At 34.4% G+C, this 11,953-nt stretch overlaps 1 non-coding gene across 1 annotated transcript; it reads right to left on the minus strand.

Annotated features, from left to right (window-relative positions):
• Positions 1-11,644: 11,644 nt before the first annotated feature.
• Positions 11,645-11,751, minus strand: LOC128032787 (small nucleolar RNA R71). The gene has a single exon (XR_008189108.1). It is a non-coding gene; the product is annotated as a small nucleolar RNA R71 (small nucleolar RNA).
• Between the last annotated feature and the right edge of the window lie 202 nt (positions 11,752-11,953).

Raw genomic sequence — 11,953 nt, forward strand, 5'->3', positions numbered from 1 at the left:
GGAGTGTAGTGGTAAGTTTTGTGTTTAGACAACTGTTCTGTTAGTGGAAAATTTCGGGGACAATTTCTTTAAGGAGGGGTGAGTTGTAACACCTAAATTTTAGGGTTAGAAGCTTTGAGATTTGTCTTTGGGGGTAGTGTCTAGGTTGAACAATTGGGTTGGTTTCTGCGTTTTAGTGTCAGAATGGGCCTGCTAGTCTGGTGGTTGGTTGTGTGTTAGTGTACGTTTGGGTTTTGGGTTCGAATCCTCATGTGTGTATTTTGAGGGATTATTTAATTCTTTTTATCTTAAATTTGATTTAAGTTTGAGATATTAATTTATCACTTTTATTTATTTTATTTTGGGGATGAAAAAAACTCAACTAATGCACGTTCCCCATTTTTGAGTTTTTTGTAAATCTTTTTTTTACTTTTTTTTCCCTAAAATAAATAAATTTTTTTGAATTCTTTGCTTCTTCCATTAATTGTTGTCTGTCTAGGGAGTTTTTCTACGTATATTCGATTTTTCAGAAGTGAAAGAGGTAGGTTTCGTTATTGGGTTTAGATAGAATTCTTTTTGTTTTCTTTTTACTGTTAAACTTAAGTTTTTATAAATTTGTATGTTAAACTGAGGGTTTTGAATCAGCTTGCTGAAGCGAGTCAAACGTTTCTGGGTGCTCATTTTTCTATCTAAGGTGTGTGTTCTGAAACTATTTAACTTGGAATCGAATTGTTGTGGAATTCAAAAAATCATGTGTTTCGGTGATTGTGTGATGTAATGTTGTATCGCTGTAAAATTGCATAAAATTCAATTAATTATTGTATGTTTCTGAACTATTAAAGGTTAAGGATCATTTGATGTCAAAATTCACATTTTCCAAGCTGTTTTAAGGTGGTTTCGTGACTACACGGGTGGCCACATGAGCATGTGCCACACATGAGCGATCCACACGATTGTGTGAAATTGAGAATTAGGGTTTTAGGGGATTTTTAGTGTCGCACAGCCTGGCCACACGGCCGTGTGGCCAATTTGGGGATTTTTAGTCAATTTTCACACGGGTATGCAAGGCTTCCACATGGCCGTGTCTGCCCTGCACCTTATTTTAGCACAAATGGTTAGAGAGTTACACGAGCTATCCACATGGCCATGTTCCTGGGTCATACGAGCGTGTGTCACAGTCACTCGGTCGTGTTCCTCCTTTCACACGAGTGTGTACTTCTTTGCATGGGTGTGTGCCTCCTTCACATGGGTGTTTAGACCCCCTACATGGCCTAGGCAGTTCCACACGGTTGTCTGGCCCTGCTTCGCAAATAATTGTTCTGTGTCAAATTTTTGACATAATCATGAGTGTTTGTATTTTGACCCTTGGCTAGGCCTGAGTAAGGGTAGTCGATACTCTGTTTTGGCTCGGACACATGTGTTATATGTAATCATTTCACTAGTTTAATGATTTGTTAATGTGATGTTGCCCAGTAATTGTGTATCGTGATATCTGATTCTGAACCTGGTCGATTGGATATGTGCACCTCTGATTCTATTTGACTGTCTGTACGTTGTTTCTGCAAGTTTGTTTGCATACATGCATTTGCATAAAGTTTTGGGATTGGTTGCGAAGAGAAGGAAGTCTGATCTGATTCAGTTTTTCCAACTGCATTACATCTATACAACGGTTTATCGCACAGTATGATACATATGTCAGCTCAGCTACACATTGTCATTTACGTGGCTTAGTTCCACATGTTGTGGTTTGTAGGGTGGATGGGCCTATCATGGTCCTATGTGGTGTGCATGGTTGGTTAGGCGACCTTTAGCTCATTTGTGGTGTGAATGGGGATCGGAGTGGTGTTCGGTTTGTGAGGTGGGTTTGGTTTTAATCTATTTTGCATCAGTACATACTTCTGGTTGTGCGACCATTTATTTGTTTGAAAGATATGTTCACAATGATATGATGTGCATTATATGATACGTATGGTTAAGACATTGGTATGATGTTTACATTCTGGATTTGTAATAACTTTTTAAGTACGTTTTGCAATTGAGCTGCTAATTAAAATTCTATTTTGTAACTTTGTCGTTTGTTACATTTCGAACTCACGCTGAGCTCGTGTAACTCACCCCATTCGTTTCCCTCTTTCAGGTACTCTCATTTTCTGTAGCTGCACATGGCATGCCGAATGTCTCGGACAGCCACGTTTTAAACAAGCTAATAAATTATTTCTCTACTTCTGAGTTTTAATAAATGGTTTTGGACTGTAAGATTTTATAAGAATTGTGGTTTAAGTTTCGTTTTGGGATTTTTCGAAATTCTTATTTTAGACTATTTTCTTAAATTGCAGACTTATGTTCACGAATATTTTAAACATAACTTAAATTTTCCGATTGAAATCTATATGATTAGTCGATCTAGTTCGAGATTAGCAAATTGGGTTCATGATGAAATTTGAATAAATCGTTTTGTAAACTGGTTTCCAAATCACTTCGGTGATCAATGTAACCTCTAATATTTAGACTAAACTTTTAGGCTGGGTTTTAGGGCATTGCAATGGCATCATAAGATAGTATGCCAGGATGGCAGATCAGTGTATGACCATGGTAAAGAGGTTCCATGGAATCCACAGAGGTTGTCTGCTGGGACGATGAATATAGAATAAATAGTCTACCGAGACAGTAAACATGGGGAGGTCCGCCAGGACCAAAGAAACACGTGGGTAGAATGGTGTAAGACCTTAGTTCGACTAAGGGTATAACATCCCCAAGATTGAGTTAGTAAAAATTGGGTTAATAAACCGAGAGTGGTCATGCACGTATTTTTTAAGATGACCTTTGCGCATTTGATAATAAATAGGTATCAAGTATAGTGATGAAGTAATGGTGGAGTTGTCCTTGACTACCTGAGTTTAAATTCCTTCCCTCACATTGTTTTTCTATTTGGTGCAATTTTGCTTTAAACTTTAGTAAATGTTACACCATGTTTTTATATAGATGTTGTAGGAGTGTCAATAAGCAAGTGAGTTGACATAGTGGTTAAGAGCATAATTAGATAGGTCTTATGATCAATTCTTCACATCCTTATTATTTTTATTAAATTTTTGGCTCATAAAACCTTGGTCAAAGTTTTCATTATCGTCCATTACTAGTTACCATGTATGAGAAGATTCTTTCCTCTTTTATCTAGTAAGCATTCCCCCAATAGCCCACTTTTAACTCCTCTGATCCACTTTTTGTGCCTTTGTCCTCCCTATTGCCATTTTCCTCCTCTTACCATACCATGGCTAGCCAATGCACCTAGACACTCCTAAAACCTTGTTTTTATTTTTATTCACTTTTCTCTAATTTTTCTGTCTTTTCCTCCACATACAACCACCATTATTTTTACTATTTGCCACGAAAACACCACCATCGGCCACCATATTCTCAACAAACCACTACCACGACATCACAAAAGCTTTCCCTCTTTTCCACGCCTCCTCCACACTTCATCGCCGTCGTACCGCTACCATGACATCGTTGTACCACCTCCGTTATTGGTTACCATTTTTCACCAATTTTCATTTTCTCTTTACTTCTTTAGTGATAATTGATCTACTAATCCTCCTCTCTTAACTTCATAGATTATTTCCACGTTCCAATCTATTATTTTATTTTATTTGGATGTTGAACTCATAAGATAAATCTCCTCTATCGAACGATTATTCAGGCGATTGTTGATCTCTCCAACTTAATCTTAGTAATGTAAGTATTTATGGGGGAAACCCATATCAATTTATCCATTACTTATAACCGTGTATAATGGCTGATTTCTACGTGATTATTTTTCAAAGGTTGATTTGATTATCCGGTTTCGCTTTTCTCTCATCTTTTTCTCTCTTTTCCTCATCATACAACCACCATTATTTTTACTATTTTCCACCAAAACACCACCATCGACCACCATTTTCTCACTTGAAAACCACCACGACATCACAAAAGCTTCCCCTCTCTTCCACGCCTCCTCCACACTTCATCACCATCGTACCGTTACCGTGGCATCACCGCACCACCACTGTCGTTAGTCACCATTTTTCATTTTCTCTTCACTTCTTTAGTGATAATTGGTCTACTAATCCTCCTATGTTAAGGTCATAGATTATTTCTATGTTCTAATCTATTATTTTATTTTATTTGGATGTTTAACTCATTAGATAAATCTCCTCTATCAAATGATTATTCCGACGATGGTTGATCCCTACAACTTAATCTTCATAATATAAGTATCTAAGGAGGAAAACCTATATCAATTTCTCCATTACTTATAATCATGTATAGGGGCTGATTTTTACGTGATTATTTTTGAAAGGTTGATTTGATTATTCAGATTCTCTATACCAATAGTGGGAGATTTGTCTTTTTGTCTAATCATTAAAGATTGGAGTTTAAATCTAGTGAAAAGGCTAATCATCAGGTGTGGATTTAACTCATTAGAAAATTTGGATATGGACTTATCGTCAAATATTATATACATATTTATTTAAAATTGAAAACTTAATAAGAGTGCATAATGTGAAATATTCGAATACCTTATGTATTCATAAAAATGCTAAATTGTAATGAAGGGAAAATACGGTAAGTACCTTAAACCGATTATTTTGTAAATGTATGTTATAATTGATGTGACTTAATGATTGTTGTGAAATTATGTATACTTACCAACTCTCATGATATGTGATTTTATGACAATATTGGTTATGCATGACATATATAAATCATGCCACTATTGTGATAATTGAGATATGATTCACGTATTAAGCATGTTGACTGTATTAATTATAAAACCGATTCACATGTTAAGCATGCCAACTATGTTGATTATAAATCCTGTTTGCATGTTAAGCATGCCATTGAAAATATTGTTCATATGCCATATCACATGCATAGGGTTGGAATGATTGTGAAAGGAAGAAGACTTTGGTAGTTTTATTGAAATATTGAGTGGCTTGTCCACAACGCTATTAAGTGGTTTGACCACAACGATACAAGTTGACTGTGATATTGAATGGCTTGGCCACAACGTGGTGTGTTATTGGATGGACGAGTTCTAGGAAACTCTTTATTGGTGTGTATTAGAAATGGGTAGGAATTTTTTTGAAAAACTTGCATTGATTTCTAACAAAAGCTCTGGATTGACATTCTCACGCACCTTGATATATGTGAGGTGATGTTGAATATAAGTGTTGCTATATTCATGAAATGTATGGATTAAATATTGGTCTCTTTTATGTTGAATTCACACTGGGCTTTAAAAGCTCATCCTTTTAAATTTTCCTACTTTAGAGATAACCCACGAGGTTAGGACTTGGATACGGCTATCAGAGTACTTTAACTTAAGTTTAATACTTATTTTGGGACGTGGCATGGGACATTACTTTAGGGATTTTTATTCTGTTTTGCATGACTTGATTGCATGATATTAAGTTTTAAAAACTACATAAATTAGTGTTTGATAAGATGCATGAAACTTGGTTTTTATTAAAACCTAAAAAAACACTATTTTATGCCACGACAATGGAAATAAGTTTTAGACAAAGATACAACTTAGTTTTGAGGTTTTAAAATTTCTATTGATGTTTTATTGAATCTATAGAGAATATCGATTTTTAACAAAATATGGTTTTAGCAAAATTTTTCATTGCGATTTTTATAAAAATATGTCAATATTACATTTTTCTCATTGAGATTATGATAAATGAGTTTTAAGAAAATTAGGCTTAGTTTTCAAAATTACTAATGTTTACGAATGAGATTTTAAAAACATTTGATTTATGAAGTTAATATGATTTTCCGAATAATGAAAAATAACCAAGTTCTCTAGTTTTGAAGAAAACGATAAATGATCTTGAAATGTCATTGAAATATGGAAGTTTTGAATTTCAATCAAGCTTTTACAAATAAAACATCGAAATCATCGATTTCTCTAATTTTAATGTTTCTGCGAGATTAAGTTAAATATTTGATTTCACTAGTTTTTAACAATTCACGCTAATGGTTTAAAAAATATATTTGAAAACTAAGAATTTTTTCTGGGACATTCTATTGGCCATTATAGCTTTCCGAATTTGACCATAACGACTAGACCAGGTTTGAGAGGTTACAAAAGTAACCTAAGGAATCTGCCGGTATGGGAGTGCGGATAGTCTGTTAGGACTTTAAACACAAGAAATATGCGAAGTCAGCCCATAGTGATATGGTGTTACGGAAGGCCCACTAGAATGACGAATGTGGGAAGATTCGCTGAGAATATAAAACGTGGGACCCCAATGAGGAAGTTCGCCACATGCAAGGTATGCCATATATTATGACCAAAATGACAACATGAATGACATAATGAATTACAAGATTTGTATAAATGAGGTGTGCCAAGGGGCGTGGCTCTCTGAATCAAAAAAGGGATTCGCTAAGGGCAAAAGGCTAGTGGGGCAAACAGTACAACAACAAGTCCATTAAAAAAGTAGTGAATCTTATGAGGGGATCCACCGGTGAGGGTTGCAGGGGCAAAACAAGTTCGTTGACAACGTCGCTAATAATAGTTTGCTAGGAATATCGAAGAATGAATAAAATATAAGGTCAGGGTAAGGCAGAATTAGGTGTACTGACCCACAAGAAGACATAAGTATGTGTTGTTGTAAGAATCCACCAAATTTGGACGGATCATCTGATAAGCCGACATTATAGAAGATGAAACATTAAGCGTTGGTTAAGCCAGGGAACCCTGTAGCTTCCGATGAAATATAGGGAGTGTTAAATCTTGCATTTAATTTCTTATCTGCTGGAATTGGAGAAAACTGTATGACTTTACTGAATAGGGTCTCACTAAGTTTGTTTGAACTTACGTTTAAAATGTATGGTTGTAGGGTCAAAGGTTGACTCGAGAATCATGATAGGGGATCAAGCCAAACGTAGCCAGGCCCAGGTGAATGTAGTTGTTTCATGTGTAGAAAGGGGTAGCCATCGAGGTCATGCCTCAGGGATTACTTGACTGTATTTGTAGTGAAGTCATAAGTCTCACTAAGTTGTGGCTATTATTGAGTCCATTGACTTGAAAAGGTGACACGAGCCCAGTACATGTATGAAACATAAATTAATTCATTGTTAAAATGAGAAGTTATTATCATCACACATGAAATAGATTAAAGACATAATTTGTGTGAAATGCAATTAATTGGTCTAGTACTTATTTAGTAATAATGAGTAATTGTGGCATCTGATACCCGAACTTGGTGATCGAGTCGGGTATGAGGTGTTATAGTTTGATCAGGGATTAATACAATGACCTGAGATCTGACATTTTTTGCTGATTCTTTGAAGCTAGTGTTAGCAACATCGAACCAAGCTACAATGAGCAACTGTGTTCTGAAGCTAGTGTTAGCCTCCCAATTATGAAAGCTCAAGCAAGCAAATAGTCCCGTGTACCCATGTTCTATTTGCCATAGCTCTCCAGGAAAAAATGGTAATTAAACAGAAGTGAGATAGTTGAAAAGACTAAATATGAATTCAATAGATATGATTGCAAAATGAGTAAGGTTGAATGTCATGATATACAATGATATGGTTGTACATATATATGAATTGATTATTATGATTTTATTATGTTAATATACTAACCTATTGGTTGTTGTATGCAATTGTACATGAATGTATAAGGATGCCAAGGAAATGCCATGTTATGTACCATTGTGTTTCAATTACTTAAATTGTTGTAATATCAATGTAAGCTAAGGTAATTTTCATATGGGCTTACTAAGCACTCGTCATGCTTATTCATTGTTTTCCCTCTTTCTTTTAGATTGTTGACTTATGAAATGTGTTGATCAGATTGTCTCAAAGCTTACACTATTTGACTCTGACTCGACAGACTGTTGCTCATTTTAAGCTCAATTATGTGGCATGTACATAGATGTTATATATAAGTCTACTTGGAAATGATAATTTGTTGAAACGTGGTTAATGGTTGTGTTTGAGAAAGTTGATGTTTATATTATATATGTGTACGTTTGATATCATGTTAAGTTATAAATGTAGCACATGAATGACAAAATTTGAAAGTGAAATAGTTTGGTAAAATGATGGAATTGAATGGATAAGCATGCTTGAATTTTTTGTGAATTCATAAGTAGAAATTATATGTTTAAGTGTCTAATTAACGTTTGATGGTTTGGTTGATTAATAATTGTCAAAATGTATGTTTAGGTGTGGTTTTGGATTGTTTTATGCAGGTTTTAAGAGTTCTTGTAAGCACCATTTAATTATGGATTGGTTTGGGCATGGAATAGGTACCAAATGGCTAAATTTTACCGAAAACAGAGTCCACGTTGAGACTATCAACTCTCCTTATCACAATGTCGGTCGATAGTATGTGACGTCTCGACATCAAGAGGCTAGACGTCACAACATGACAAACTGTTTGATGGCATCATAACATTAGCCTTAAATTTTCAAAACTTTAAATTTGATCTTAATTCATGCTCGGGTCAACATAAGATCTTTTATAAGCTCGATTAAGGCTCGGATTTAGTTGTGAATCATATTATGGATTTGTTTAAGTCTTAAAATTTTTTTGTTTGATATATTTATTGTATTTTGACAGAAGTTTCTTTGGAAACAGATGTGGCATCCTATAGGTTTGAGCTGGCGATCGAGTCGGGCAAGTTATGTTATGATTTAGTTGATTCTAGGACTGAAATGTTGCACGTATGAGTCAAGAAATATATGCCATAATAACATATGATAGTGTGATGTCTTCTAATCCCATTTGACTTTGTTTTAATATATATTTACAATGTCAGCCAAATCAAATCGTGTCGTATCTAACAAAGTAGATAGTAATATTCCAGTCTTCGACTACGGAGCAAGCCATAGTGTTACAGTTTTACAAATTTCTGGATGTGAGGTGAGAGATTCCTTTCTCTAGATTATGAACCACTGGTTCACCCAATTTTTGGGAGCTATCCCTTCAACTCCGCAACCTAATGTACAACCTCCAGCCTCGATTGTGCCTCTAGTGGCACCTCTTTACCTTCCAAATCCTAATACAGTAATTGTTCATTGGCCTTCAATTGATAAGATTAAAAAATGTGGGGTTGAAGAATTTTGGGGTAAAACTGATGATGATCCAGCTAGAGCTGAATACTAGTCAAAGAATACTCAACGAGTTTGTGATGAAATGATGCGCTCACTTGAGGATAGTTTGAGATGAGTTGTATCACTACTAAAAGAAGAAGCTTATCAGTGGTGGACTATAGTGATAGCGGTTGTACCGATAGATAGAGTGAATTGGTGATAACTCTAAAATATAGAGTTATCTAAAACACTTTTTAGCTCGTAATTCTTGTAAATTCTGAGTAATTGATAACAAATATTGTGAATTTTATTAGAATTATGTTAAGTTGAATAAATTAATGATGAAAAAAATATTTTTATTCAATATCATTGTAATTTTACTTATTTTTGCAAAATTGAAGCAGTTTTGTGCATCAGAAGAAAATTTGGACTTAAAGCTCACTTATTGAGACCCAAAGGCTGCAAAATTTCTATAGCCAAAGGAAGAGTTAATTGTGTGCTAAATATTCAGCATCCATCTAAGGGAGAAGGCATCCATATGCCCAAGGGAGGACCAAAATTCATCTGTCTAAACCGTCCAAACTCCCTTCCATGCATTAAGCACCTAATTTGCTAAAATTAGCAAAGCTATCAACCCTTCTCCTGTAATCAAGGGTTGACCACATGTGGAGAGAAAAGAAAGAGATCCAAATGATATTTTTAGCCATCCCTTACATGTATAAATAGGCCCTCACTCTCCATTCATTTCATCACCCACTCACCATCCAAGCATCTTTCATTCTTCATCCATTTTCTCTCCATTTTGCCTATTTTTCTCTTCTTACTTGAAGAGAAAAGGCACAAAAGTTTGAGAGCATTTGAAGAGCTTTAGGAGCAGCAACAAATAAAAATTGTGAAAACCTTGAGTCGGAAAAGAAAAACAAGAAGGAGAAGGGACACATGCAAGTCAGACTCGGAGAAACACCTAATTTCTCTTCTAGAAACCTTCTATTTGTTTCTTTTTAATTTATTGTGAATTTACAAACATGATTGCCAATTTTTTTTATGCTTCTAAATTAAATAGAATGACTTAATTTGTGTTTGTGTTAGATTGGTTACATTTTGACCACTTAATTTATTAAAATTGTGTTTTGATGTTATAGACCTTAATTAATTATTCATTAATATAAAATTATGCTTGATTTATTCTTGCATGACAATTATGAGGTGCAATTAAATTAATTATTTCATCAAACTGAAATTATAATTAATTAACATGCTATTTGAATGGTGTATGTTTAATCATTTTATGGAAAATTATATTAAAAGAGTGATAGTATTTTCCAATATTATTGCCTTGCATAACTTTAGGCTTATTGTGATTAAATTATTACATATAGAAATATCCCCGACCTCACATAAATTCTAAGGAATGATAGTCATTATATTGTAATATTTAGTTAATTATGACATAGATATATGCATGTTAACTATTAGATAAACATAGGACTTCAACAAAAGCTTATGACTATAGATTCCAAGTTAATAAATAATTGAGTTGCCATAGAATTATCCGTAACATCATTAGCATAGTTTTAATAATATTAAGTTGTAGAATAAAATTAATCTAACACGTTTATGTCATCTTGATTAATTCTTTAAATTATTACTCTACTCTTACCTTGTGCTTACATTTCATCTTAATTTGTTACTTAGTTTAGTGCTAGTTTCGATAATAGTTTACTCATGCTCTAAAAATTATTTGATCATCACCAAGTCACTTAAATCTTAACATTTTCCAAAAATGTTGCTTATATAGTCCCTTTGGAGATGATACTTTTATACTCACTACTTTATTACTTCGTTACGATTGTGTACACTTGTACATTAACATATTGCACATAATCAGGTTTTTGGCGTTGTTGCTAGGGACTATTTGAAGACATTATTTGTGAAGCTTATTATTTTTTTTCAATTTTTTATTTATATTTTTCATTTTAATTTAGTTATTTTTTGTGAATTTTCTTTCAAGTGTTTATGAGTGTTGATTGAATAATTGATTTACTCCTTATTGACCCTGAAATCGAGTGACCTTTTTGACAGCGAAGAAGAGAAAGACAAGCCCAGATACAAGTTGAAGAAATGAACACTGATAATCAAAATCAAGATCAAGAAAATGGAGCTGCACATACTTTTAATCTGGTCCTTTTTGCTGATGATAGGGTCCGAGCAATCTGAAAATATGCAATACCACTTTTCCATGACCTTAATTCTGGTATTGTGAGGCCTGAGATCGAGGCTAAACAATTCGAGTTGAAGCCTATGATGTTTCAAATGCTTCAAACTATAGGGCAGTTTAGTGGTAGGCCTATTGAGGATCCACACCTTCACATTCGTTTATTTATTTAGGTGAGTGATTCATTCAAACTAGCTGGAGTAACTGAAGATGCACTAAAGTTGAAGCTATTCCCATATTCGTCGAGGGACATAGCATGAGCATGACTGAATTCATTGCCACCCGGTTCAGTGAGTATATGGCAAGAATTAGTAGAATTTTTTCTGATGAAATATTTTCCATCAAGTAAGAATGCTAAGTTACGAAATGAGATCACTGCATTTTCAACAACTAGATGATGAGTCCTTATATGAGGCAGGGGAGAGATTCAAAGAATTATTTAAAAAAACCCTTTTCATGGGATTTCATATTGCATCCAGTTAGAGACATTCTACAATGGTCTCAATGCACACAGAAGAATGGTGGTAAACGCCTCTGTGAAGGAACACTTCTTTCTAAGTCTTATAACGAAGCTTATGAGATTATTGAGAGAATGGCTAGTAACAACTATCAATGGCCAACATCTCAAGCAACTACCGGAAGACGAGTGGTAGGATTACATGAAGT

The sequence above is a fragment of the Gossypium raimondii genome, chromosome 1 (assembly GCF_025698545.1).
Source record: "Gossypium raimondii isolate GPD5lz chromosome 1, ASM2569854v1, whole genome shotgun sequence".
Classification (NCBI taxonomy): Eukaryota; Viridiplantae; Streptophyta; class Magnoliopsida; order Malvales; family Malvaceae; genus Gossypium; species Gossypium raimondii.